We start from the raw sequence: 12,701 nt of genomic DNA on the forward strand, positions 1-12,701 counted from the left end.
TAAAGCATTATTTGCCACTAAACTACAGTTTTTGGTTCACGCCTTTTGTTTTGAACGCTGCATTTATTTGACTGGTGTCTCACCTTGGCTGCAGATACACTCTGCTCTTTGAATCAGGACCCAGGGCTCCAGCAGAGGCATAGAAATGACAAGAGTGTTTTTTTTTTTTGGTCTGAAACTGCTAAGAGTTCAAGGGGGAGAAAGTAGAGATGGAGACAGACAGAATGAGAATGCTCTCGGTTGAGCTCATCAGCAGGGGAGAAGGTTTTGTTGAGGACTTGTGGATGTCAGAGGGGTAGAAATGGGCTGGCTGAGATAGTCCGCCTGCTGAGGGTTATCTTCCCTGTGGCACAACAGCCGCACCGAACTGCAAATAGTGGCGGCTGAGTTGTTACCTTTAAAAACCAAAAGAATCCCTTTCTCTCCTTTTTTGAATAATCAGGAGGACAAACAACATTGATGTCTAATGTTCAAACAAAGTAAACTTTTCAGGCTTTCTTTGGGAAAGTTTGACAGGATGATGACTAATGGTAGAGAAAATACTGGAGGATTTTTTTTGTTCATGATCAAGTGGCAATCTTTTTACATCAAGCATTGTTACAGGAAGAGCCAAGCTGTGTGACTAATTATGACATAGAGAAATAATGTAATATCGTGTTCCAGAAAATCGTATCGCTGATCTAGTACAGTGCAGTGGTCAACCATGTGCATCCAAAGTGAATGGGCTACATAGGCATGGATGCTCAAACATCAAGACGCAGATTTTCCACTGCCAGATGCCTGATATCACATTTGCCTACCCTTGATGCCGACCCAAACATCCTGCTGTGTTGCAGGGTGTCTCTTTACACTATATGTAAAGTGGAAATGAGTAAATGGAACAGAATTTGAATTCTGACTCATTGAATTTCTTTGGAACACACCGCATTAATTTTCTTGAAAAGCTTGTAATGGGGGTAATGTAATGGAAGGAGACCTAAATGAGACTCACTACCCCATGTAGTGTTTAATGCACAAGGAGCCAGGCTTCAGTTCAAAGTTCAGGGAGGTTATTGTCACTTCATATTTAACATGCAAAAATGAGCTGGACTACTATTGATACTGGTGCTAAAGTGATCTTAAGTTATAAGCTGTACTGTATAAGGAGCATCTTCTTTGTATAATTCTTTTTTTACAGTTCTTAATGGATATGAGAGATTGTAAATTTGCACTAATTGCATGAGTTTACATCCGAACCGTACTGACTACAAATCCTTATACTACACGGCAGTACTGCAGGTCAAAAGCACAATTCTTTCCCTGTTGGATTTCTTGCGTAACCTGTTATGCATCTAATATCTTTGCAGTAAGGGGAAAAAAAGAACCAGCCATTGTTAAGGGCAGGGTGGGCATTCTAATCTGTGGTTAGGTTTATAAGAAGCAGGGTTTGACTGGCAGCTCCGAGTTTCATAGCAGAATATGGTGTTGGAACCACAGTTAAAGTAAAGTCAATTACATAAGGACTCTTGTTCTACTAGAAGTCCACATAAAGGCAGGCTGTGAAGACCTGCGCTCCCTCTCCTTTCACTGTGTAGACATGCTGTCGGACATGGTGATTCATTTCACTGCATGCTCAACAAAAGCCTGTGCACTGATTTTTTTTTCCTGTATACTGTAGTAAATGCATTCTGGGTTTCCAGCTGCATGACTCATCATCGCTATGAGCTGTATTGTTTTCAACAGTTTGACTCAAACCCACAGCACCCGGCAAGCACTTGACGCACGCAAGTTATTCAATGCGATAAGTTTGATGTTTGGAAAGTTGGAAAAACTGGTGTGAGGAAGATTCTTTGGTCTTAAAATAACACACAGGTTTTCATCAGTGGCACAGGTGCTGATGTGGATGTGGAGTAACAGGAAGTGTTTGCTGTTTCCTGGCTGCCCAGTAGAAGTTACATTGGTTTTGAAAGATTCTGCGTTCAGGATTTTTGTGAATGTTCAGTGCCAACGCAGGGAGCAGTGTGCCCTTTATGCAGGCTCAAAGTAAGGATGCTTTCACATCTAACCTGTTTGGTTTTGGTTGACAGAAACTCTGGTGCGTTTGCCAGTTTAGTTTGGTCTCGTTTAGGCCGGAGTCTTCCATATGTCTTCGTTGGTGACCGCTGCAGTGACCCATCTTTACGGCAAAAGCAAAGTAGCAAAAGTTTTTCACAATATTGAACCTTTGAAAACGGACTTCATCCTCGGATAGTTTTTCTAACAGGACGATCGTCCTGATTCAGTTTGTAACAGGAAGAGCTGATGTGTTGCTTGAGGACATTGATGTAATTTCCCTCATATTGCAAGCCTTTTTGAGCTATGTCTCTGCATATGTTAGAGTGCTTTTTGAATAGCTGTTTTATGTGGATCTTGATTTGCCAGTGTGTGTGCATGATAGAAGGAGAGAGCATTTATATTAGCTGCTAATAACTGTTTTTGGCCAGGAGGATGGATGGGCAGATGCACAGGAAATTGAAAACCCTCTAGCCAAACTGGCTGGGAGTGAAGCAGGGTGTTTCCAGCATATCAAAATCTCATGTGGACCAATTAATCATGGATTTGGTCATTGTTGACCAACTAAACCAAATTTGGCCAATGTTTTGTTTACATACTTTTGTATATATATTGTTTTTCCCATATTTTGTATTTGTGGACTGAGAATATCTATGCTGTATTTTGGCAATGACATTCCTTGGCATGTGTGCTTGAGCTTGCAGGCTATGAGTAAGTGCAATCAATCATGTCTGATCTGTAATCAGCGCAGGAGAAGTCAACATGTTTATCTCACTGACCTCTCATCACTCTGTCTTACCACCTGTTTTTCAGTCCTCCCACCAAATCGCAAATGCCTGTGGGTTTGAAAAATGTGTACGCTGGCAGGGTGGGATGGATCCACCGCACGTGGAGGGGGCCTGGCTGCTCAGATGTGTTGGCTTTGCTGATTATTTACACATTGTAAATAATCGGATCGGAGATTATGACTCATCACCGAGGAGAGCGAGGGCACTTCCACATCTTGGTTTCTTTGACACTGTCAGTTAGTGTGTCTGCGAAAAGTGATTGTTAACGTGTGTCTGTGCAGCAGGTGCAGAGTTTTATGGGGATTCGGACCCCCAATTGACTCTACTGTGGATTCACTATATGTGAGGGGTGACTTGTGCATCTCCACTCCCACCCCCCAACCCATCCCCTCTCTCTTCCTCTCTCTCTCTCTCTCTCTCTCTCTCTCTCTGTCCAACCTCCAACCAACACAGACCCCGACAGAAAGCCGACCACCTCTGAGCCCGGTTCTGCGTGAGGTTTCTTCCCGTTAAAGGGCAGTTTTTCCTTGCCATTGTTATTGTTATGTTATTGCCTGATGCTTGCTCATGTGGGGATTCTTGAATCCTTAATTTTGAATTCTTGAATCTTTGGGTCTCTTAGTTAAAGAGTTTGGTCTAGACCTGCTTTTTATGGAAACCGTCTTGAGATAACATTTGTAATGAATTGGTGTTATATAAATAAAGATTGACTGACTTGAATGACAGACTAGGAGTCAGAAAAACAAGAAGTGGATACAGTAATCCCACCTTTATGATTACCCATGAGTCACTGTACTGCTGCCGGTGTGCAGTTCTGCTCATTCACTTAATCTTCACAGGACAGATGTCATCCAGGGCATTTTAAGTGAAGCTGTGATACTGAAATAGGCAGGCCCCTCAGACACACCCAGCGATTATCTTCAATACGCCAAATGCTGCAAAGCTGCATCCACTGCAAGTTTACTTTCCCATTCATAATGCTATGGTACCGCGATATCGCGAACTCTGCTAGTGTGGAGATGTATTTGTTCGTCTAAGGGCAACGACCTGAGAGAGGAGCCTCTCACTGGGCTTCCTCCTGGAAGCACCAGGACTCTTAAGTACACATTATTTGAAAATGTCACCTTGGGCTCTGGAGAAGTGGGATGGTCACTTTCCATTTTTTGTGACATTTAGTAGAGTAATCAGTTAATTTGTGTATCAATAGAATGATCAATAATAAATTGATTGTTAGTTGTAGCTCTACATTTCTTAATAGAGAATATATTGACTGATGATATTAACTAACTATTTTAACTGAAAATTATTCCTATTAATATCATGATAATGTTTTAATCAATTTCACACAGCCTAACAAGTAATTATCTGATTTAGGAAATTCACAAGAATTCTGAATACCTGTGGAAAACAACTGTGGCCATGCACAGAAACTGCTGTAAGTTTGTACAATGAAGGTTGTGCTCAGTCCTCTGCACAGCTTCATGCCCCACCAGGACACCGTTTTGTGGTGTTTTGTCTTCCGGATTAATTTACTTTCTCAGATTTTGTTTGTTTTTCCTTGATTTTTGTGCTTCCACCGTGGGTAAGCAGGCTACAGCTTTAAATGGCTTCTTTTTTTTTCGTTTTGATGGTGTTGCTCATGTCTTGGCACAAAGTCGAGCACATTCTCAGTGGGTGTTGGACTCAAGGTGCCGCTGAGGTGAGTAGAATGTCTGGTTTGGGAGCCTCAGGATCGCATCTCTGTTTTTTGCAGATGACGTGGTCCTGGTTGCTTCCTGGGTCGGTTTGCAGCTGAGTGTGAAGCGGTCGGGGTAAGAGTGCCGGAAAATGGTTGATTGCCTCATCTGGGTTAGGAGCTAGTTGCCCCAAGCGAGGAAGTTATCTAGGGGGGTTATCTTGGGGTCTTGTTCAGGAGTGAGAGTAAAGTGGAGATGGGCAGACGGATTGGTGAGATGTAATGCGGGCACTGTACTGGACTGTTGTAGTGAAGAGGCAGCTGAGCTGGAAGGTGAAGCTCTTAATTTACTATGTTCCAACCCTCACCTACTGTCATGAGCTCTGAGTATTGCCTGAAAGTGCAAGATCACGGATACAAGTGGCCGAAATGAGTTTTCTCCTTAGAGTGGGTTTCTGGGATCAGCCTTAGAGATGGGGTGAGGAGCTCAGACATCCAGAGGGAGCTCGGAGTAGAGCCACTGCTCCTTTCCTTAGAAAGGAGCCAGTTGAGGTGGTTTGGGTATCAGGTCAGGATGCCTCGAGGGTGCCTCCCCTCCCCCAGGAGGTCTTCTGGGCACATCCCACTGGGAGAAGACCCTGGGGAAGACCCAGGCCTTGTTGCAGGGATTATATATCTCATGTGTCTTGGGAATCTGGAAACTGGAAGCTGGAAACAGTTGCTTGGGAGAAAGACATCTGGAGTGCCTTACTTAACCTAGTTAATTAGTTGGAAATGAGGCTGAAGAGAGTAGTGTTTGCAAGCCAGAACCAATTAAACCAATTAAACATAAAACATAGTCATGAGAATGATTATTCATATATAAAGTTTAATCGGTGCGTCTTGATTCATGAATTATCTCCTTATGATGTGTTTGGATTTTAGGATTCCCTTTTAGTGTTTTGTTTAAATCCACATGGGAAAAACCAAGCCAAATTGGCTTTTTGTTACCTTTTGTCTCAAAAACAAGACACAAGATACAGTATTAACCTTAAACATGCAGGTGAGAAGGAAAATTGGATCACACTTCAGAAAAGCCGATGTAAGCATTTTCATAACAATGAAAAGTGTGTCTGTGATTGTGTGCAGTGAGAAAGAACCCGGACTCCTGAAATGACATAATGCCCCCTCCCCCACCCACCGTCACCACCACCACACACATACACTCTGTCGGGAGTGCAGTTGGGGGGGTTGTTGAGGTAGGCAGAGCTTCTTCAGGGCTAATCAAATCCAGTGGAGACAGAGGCAGAGTCGCCGGCTGCCTGCCTGCCTGCCAGCCTGCCTGCCTGCCTGCCTGCCTGCTATTTTTAGAAGCCCAGCCCTGCCGATGGCAGCTCAGCACTCTTCACAGATACAGATCCCAGCTCGTGATACAGATATTTATAACTGCCACAGCTGTCTGCCCAAGTGTGAAACTCCAGCTGAACAACCAAATGATTTTCTTTTTCTTGGCTCAGGATTAAAACTGCTTTTCTCCCTCTTTTGGCTTGTTCAGCACCAACTTTATGTTCAGTTTTATGTCGTCTTGAATGAGTATTGGTCTGTGGAAGCTGCCTATGGAAGAACAAAGCGACTGGGGTCATATACAATTGCAGAGATTACAAAAAAAGCTTTTTTTTGTAGCTGGGACACAACAGAGCTCACAATTAAGAGCAAAGTCTTTTATTTTCCTAAGTCTAAGTATGTAACTTGATTATTAATATTATGGCCATTTTCTGCTGGATGTGGTCTCTTCATCTTCTCTCCATCAATATCTACATCAGCAATGGACAACAGCATCAGTGAGAAGAAATCAAACTGATATCAGGTGTCAGTCCTGTTTTTTAGTTTCAACACGTAGATCGTCTCTACATAGTTTACAGCAAATGTAATTCCAGGATTTTCCTGAATTTGTTCTTACAACCTGTGCTTGTCTAAGAGCTCCATGCCATCATGGAATATAGCGGCGATTAGAATTAAAATGACGGTAAGGTCACTGAAGAGGAGATTTATGTATATTTGTGTGTATTAGAGAAATAGATAGATGGAAGATTCATATCAAGTGAGATCAAAATCTTTTATTACACAGAAATGGTATCTTTGGGACTTTTCTATATCTTATAAATATATTAGAGTCACCAAAAAACAGGTATGAACTTCAGCTACCAGGTTTGAATTTATAAATAAACCACCAAATTAGACTTTTATTTCTTTGAAAAAACAGGCATTGGGTGAAAATTATGGATCAACCAGTTTGTTTGTTGAAACTTGCAGTGTTGTGGGGGCGTTGCTTATGAGGTTGGCTATTGATGCCAAAGCTCACTTTGACTGTAAGCAAGTCAATATGTTTTATTGGTGTTTATTCAGAGGGATAGAGACTCCAGAGAGATGGAGAGAGAGAGAGAGAGAGAGAGAGAGATGGGTGGGGATAAAAGCAATAATTCAGTCAACCTATGATTAGGCTCCAAGTGGGGCAGAGGACAACAAATGGACTATATATCCCAGAGTGCCACTATCTGTCAATCTGTGTGTCTATTTTTGGATTTTGACGTCAGGTCTTGAAAGTTTTCTAGCTGGAGTGTCTTTGCTTTGCCTGGAGGTGGCCGTAGGGAGGAGAGATAGGGAACGTGAGATAATTAAGACTAATCAAAAGGCATAATCATCATCGGGAGCACAGACACAGAAAACCAACACACCCGGCACTGCCACAGTAGTCGGCAGTTTGCCAACATTTTTTATTCCTACAAGCCGTTTAATCTCAGAGTGCTTAATTTACCTGCCCGCAACACACAGTCCTCACTGATTGGAGTTTGGAGCTACAGCTGCAAACCACAGCTGTGCCCCTCCCGCCTTCTCCCCTTTTTCTACTTTATCCGTATGTGGCTGCCTGTTGTCTTGAGGCTACAACAGCATGAAGCATATCCCCCGTGCCTCTGTGATAGATGATGGGAGGAAACATGAGTGAGGAGAAATAAGAATTGGACGGGGTTTGGGCAGAGGGATGTGTCGCTGAGGAGCTCATTTTGGTTTGGAAACCCACAGGTTTTTTTTTTTTTTTTTTGCCACTCGTGTGTGAGTAACGTATAGAAAATAGTTGCATCCTCTGTATCCGCAGACACTGCATTTGCTTCTATCGACAGAGGTGCAGGGTTTGCTGCTGACCCTTTCATGCCCCAGGCAGTTGTTCAATAAGCCCAAACATAATTATGTGCTTGATTCTTTCACGCGCAGGGTTGTCATTACTCTCATGATAATACAGTTTATAATTCACTCTGCTTCTTCTTTCCAAAAATATCTTTTCAAATGCTGACTGTACAATTTCCATAGGAAGCTTTTATTTGTTTTTGATCATTATTTAAAACTTCCCGTAGGAAAGGCCTGCTGGATATCAGTATCTAATCAATTTAAACCTTTAAGTTTTGCTCATATGAGGATTGTTAATGTTTCAGTAAACCGTAAAAGGGCGTGCTGGATCCCCTGTGAGAGTCAGCAAACCTTCCGCCCGCCTGGCATTAGTTTTGGCAGCAAGTCAGCGTGCCACTTTATTGCACATTTTTAGACTGTGGTTGCAACAGGCAGGGGGAACGTCATCCTAGCAGCGACACCATGAGCCCCCTTATTAGGGATTTGGCTCCTGCATACTGGATGTTGTCACATACAAGAAACAGACGGGTAGTCTGCACTGTACATCTTGTCCCTGATGACCTGCCGCTGCTTCATCGATGCTAACTGTGATGTGGCACCGCAGGCCTCCAGTCTCTAACTGATGGCCAAATGATCTGGTCCATTAAGACCCCAACCCCAGGGATAACCGAGTATTGTATTCGTCTTCCTAATTACTGTTCATGTAAAATACACAACTATGTCTGGGCTCTCAGGCAGCTTTTTATGAGTAGCGGCGAGACAGGCCAATGGGGAGAGCAACAGTTTGTCGACTGCCTCATTTGCCTTGTGGCTCTTTACAGTTCAGTGAGATCTCTTTTAGAGGTCTGTCCTTTTTCAGAGAAACTACAGTAATATAAAGTTTGACTTTGTTATATAAAGTTTGTAGTCGTACATGTATTATATATTTCCATGGATTTATATATTTTCTGTCATACTTAAATATAGGAAAGGAAAAGGTTATACTAGAATGGGTGAGAAATGTTATTTGTAGGAATCCAAGTTCACCCTAGAGGGTTAATAGGTTTCATGTGCTCACGTCTCTGATTTGTCTATTGACGGCATTGTGTGTATAGCTGAGGGTAAGGATTAAGACCAAAACTTTACTGCAGTTGGAAATGACATTGGGATGTTTGTCAAATAACACGGTGGGTTTCTGACCCCAAAGTGACATTGGGCTTTGATTACTGGATTAATTACAGGCTCCGCTCTGCTGTAAATAAAGACTTCAGAACAAAGCCAGACTCTAGCTTCTCAAATGTGTGTTGCTGCTTCTTCTCTATTATATATAATTAAGGTTAATAATCAAAATAGCTTTGGAATGTTTTTATAGACTTTTAGACAGTTTGACAAAACAAGTTATTTCAAGTGGTCACCTTGAGCACTGGGGAATTGTGACAGGCCTTTGCCCTTTTTTTTTTTTTTTTTACAGATTAATCAAAACATGATGAAAATACTAAATATAATACAATACACTGCACTACGTTACATTAGTGGACTCACAGTGGTCAAACTAGCCTGAAGAAAAACTAATCACAGTACTAACATTTTTGCCCCCTTGAATTCCCTGAATATCATTAAATGTGCAAAAGAGTGCAAAAGACCTTACGTGAAAATTCAAAAAAATGCTGTATGACCCATTGCATGCCCTGCTGCCCTCAGTTAATTGGGTAATTGCTGTTCTCTTTGTTAATGCTAAATGGAGGAAACTAGCAGGTAATTAGCACACCAAAACATGTGAGAAATGTGTGTGCCTTTATAGTAACCATAGCAAATGACCTGTTACAGTAGCTGTCACCCAAGGGAGCCACCCGAGGGAGGCACCAGAGGCACCACGAACGAATGAAGAGAATGAAATGTACAACAGAGTGAGAGGGATTTTGCTCATAGTTGGTTTTTTTTATTAACATATTTGAATCAACTGTTAATTTGATTGCTTTATTTTATTCTGTGAAGGTTAGGTCACAAGTCAGATTGTACTCTATACATGGAGAAACGAACTCTCTGCAGTGATTAGTTTGCATTCTCTCTGCTCAAAGACGTAATGCTCTCCATTCAAGTCCAAAAATATCAAGGAACAAGACCCACAATAATTGAGTAAATGAGCCTTAGTGTCAAATTCAGTCCCACCCCCAGAGGGTCACGATAAAGTTGGCTTCTGTGAGTGGATGTGTGTGTGTGTGTGTGTGTGTGTGTGGAACTGCTGGTGTAAGCAAGCCTGGTGGATGAAATTAGAAGAGAATGAAGCATTTCATCATGCTTACCGGACTTGAATCCATGTGTGAAATCCAGTGAGCCAGGCCAGGTGTATCTCCATATGCTGTGGCGCTCGATGACTGATCCGGTGTCGATGCGATCACCTTCAGCTGCACCGCAGTCACTCTGACCAGGATGTTTATATACCGGCATTCTTGACCATCCAACATACTCGCTTTTTCATTTGACAGGTCATTGTTGGAGATTTGTACGCGTGTGTATATATATATATATATATATATATCTAAGTTAGGTAATAAAAGTGTGTTCGTGTAAATGCCTGCTCATGCATCATCATGCAATTCATCATTTTCTTCTGGCCTCGGAACATTTAACTTTCAGCTCTGCTTGTCCCATCTTTGTAGCTGACTTCACATCTCTATGGTTGACTGGTTGTTGATATACTATAAGAATAGCAGTGAGGGCCAGGGGTGATGGGAGGCTTCTCCTTGTAGTCCCTCCAACTGGTAAATGGTGTGACACCTGCATAGGACCACAGGGTTACATAAAAGAGCAGCCGTTTCGTGCCTGAAGCACCCGTGGGTCCTCTGTTTACCTCTAATCACACAGGAACAGAGAAAACCGTGTGTGTCGGCCTTAGCCAGTATTCATCTCGGACAGATGCCACTCTCCCTTGACAAAATTTAGTGCTTCTGTTCATCCACTCCCTTTCCCCTTCATGACTCACATCGTATAATCAGATTGAACCATATGTAAGTGAATTAGTCAACACTCAGAAAAGAAATCAAATTACTGTGGACGAAACGGTTCTTTTATTGTGAGAATTCACAGGAAGTACTCATACGCATGAAGCAGCCACACCTGGGTTTCCATTTACTGTGTCACCACCTGCCCCAAACACTATTAACGTCAGGCATTGTTTAGTCTATATCCTAAACCCAGAATGAGAAAATCATTTTTCATTTTGTCCCAAAGTGGTAGGAGAAAAAAAAAACAGTAGAGAGAAGTCACGCATAATACTGATGATCACATTTTCTTTTCCCTCATTACTCAGGGCCAAAGATATACAATTTTATGTATGAATTAATGAATGACTGAATTTTCATTTCAAGCCAGAAAAACAACTCAAGCATCCTTCAGTTAAATCTTCATACCATCACAGAGTGGAACATATTTCATAAATCACTGACAGAAACATTTACTATGTCTTCAAAAATTTCAATAAACACCAATTAAACACCAATAAAACATTTTTTTATTTACACTTTTTTAGGGTGTTTGTCAAGTCATTTCATGGAACATTACCTCTTAAATAATTTTATACAGTTCAAAAGAAAATGGGATCGACTTCGCATGGCTCACACAATCTGTTTTCTTTCGGAATATGATTGAGTCAATCAACCTCAATGGCCAGAAGAAGAGCTCCAGCTCCTAAATAAACCACATCTAACATATAGTTCAGAGCCAAACTTTAGTTCGAGTTGCACATGTCCTTGATTTTGCCTTTTCAAGCCATTTTTCTTCAAATTTAATAGAGTTGATATTACGTCACATATTTCCTGTAAATATACAGCATATCCACCTCCCCAAGAATTTAGTAAAGCTCATTTACTCATGGAAAACTGTATGATTTACTCCACATAAACATATTAAATTATCTATTCTTGCCTCTGCTATAGTGATTAGACGCGTCCACGATCGGATCATTTAACATTTTGAACTGCTTCTGGTACCCAGCTCATGTCACCCTGGATAGCAGGAATGGAAGTGTGTGATAGCGTGTTAGTTTGCGGTGGAACTCTGAAAAAAATACGAGTTTCAATATGAGTTTCCACTACAGGAAGCAAATCTGTCAACTCCCAGAAAATCATATTCTGCGTGGTGTCTACAGTTTGAGTTTCTTTTTAAGCCCCATAGCCGAGCAGCATAATATTAGTAGTATAGGGGAGACACATGCATTGTAAAGTAGGGTCTATGTAGAATAACCCTGATCATTACACTCAATTTGTTATGACTGATTCTACAGCTCTCGCAGCAGAATCAACAAGGCACCTAATTCCAGCCTCATAAATCATACATTTGTCAAGAGAGAAAAAAGTATTTATATGTATTAACATATTCCAAAGCAAGTGATCCAAAACTAATTCTTTGATAGTTCTTTCCATACCCGTATTTCTGAAATGCATTATTTGTACTACTCCAATTTACTGCTAATCTCCATTTACACCACCACAAACTAACTACCTTTAACATATTCTGTAGGTCGGACTCAGCCAGTAAAATCATATCATCAGTATATAGTAAAATACCACCAGGCAACTGTAGACTGGATTTTTTTTTCTGGCTTCACATACACTATATGCATCTATTCTAAAAGTCAAGCCTCTGTTGCTTTGATTTTGACCATTCTTTTTTAATCTATCTATAATAATTCCCCCTAATGTATGGAATCAAATTATTAAATTGCTGAAGTACCCCTTTAAGAATCGGTTGCAGCGTTTTAGCAGAGCACAAGTGCGATAACTCATGCGACCGACTCAAACTGATATTATCCATTGAAAAAAAGCTGTGATGGACCTCATACAGATTCTGAATGACAGCTCAAGATTATTTTTTTTTTATACAAAAAAAAGTGACTGAAATGTCATGACGCAAATCGTGTAATAGAACTCATGTAATATTGCCTTGACAGTTGCTTTGTGGGCTTCAGAATGAAGCACCACAAATATCTCGTGATCATTAGCTTGAAGCTCAGTCTTTCATTGTTTAGCAGTTGGAAATGCAAAGTGTGGGGATGAGATTAATTAGGC

The 12,701-nt window shown here is 41.3% G+C and overlaps 1 protein-coding gene across 2 annotated transcripts in view; it reads left to right on the plus strand.

Annotated features, from left to right (window-relative positions):
* trappc9 (trafficking protein particle complex subunit 9) overlaps positions 1-12,701 on the plus strand; it is a 183,378-nt gene that overhangs the window by 72,244 nt on the left and 98,433 nt on the right. The gene's annotated exons all lie outside the window — the stretch shown is intronic.

The sequence above is a fragment of the Pempheris klunzingeri genome, chromosome 16 (assembly GCF_042242105.1).
Source record: "Pempheris klunzingeri isolate RE-2024b chromosome 16, fPemKlu1.hap1, whole genome shotgun sequence".
In the NCBI taxonomy this organism is placed as follows: Eukaryota; Metazoa; Chordata; class Actinopteri; order Acropomatiformes; family Pempheridae; genus Pempheris; species Pempheris klunzingeri.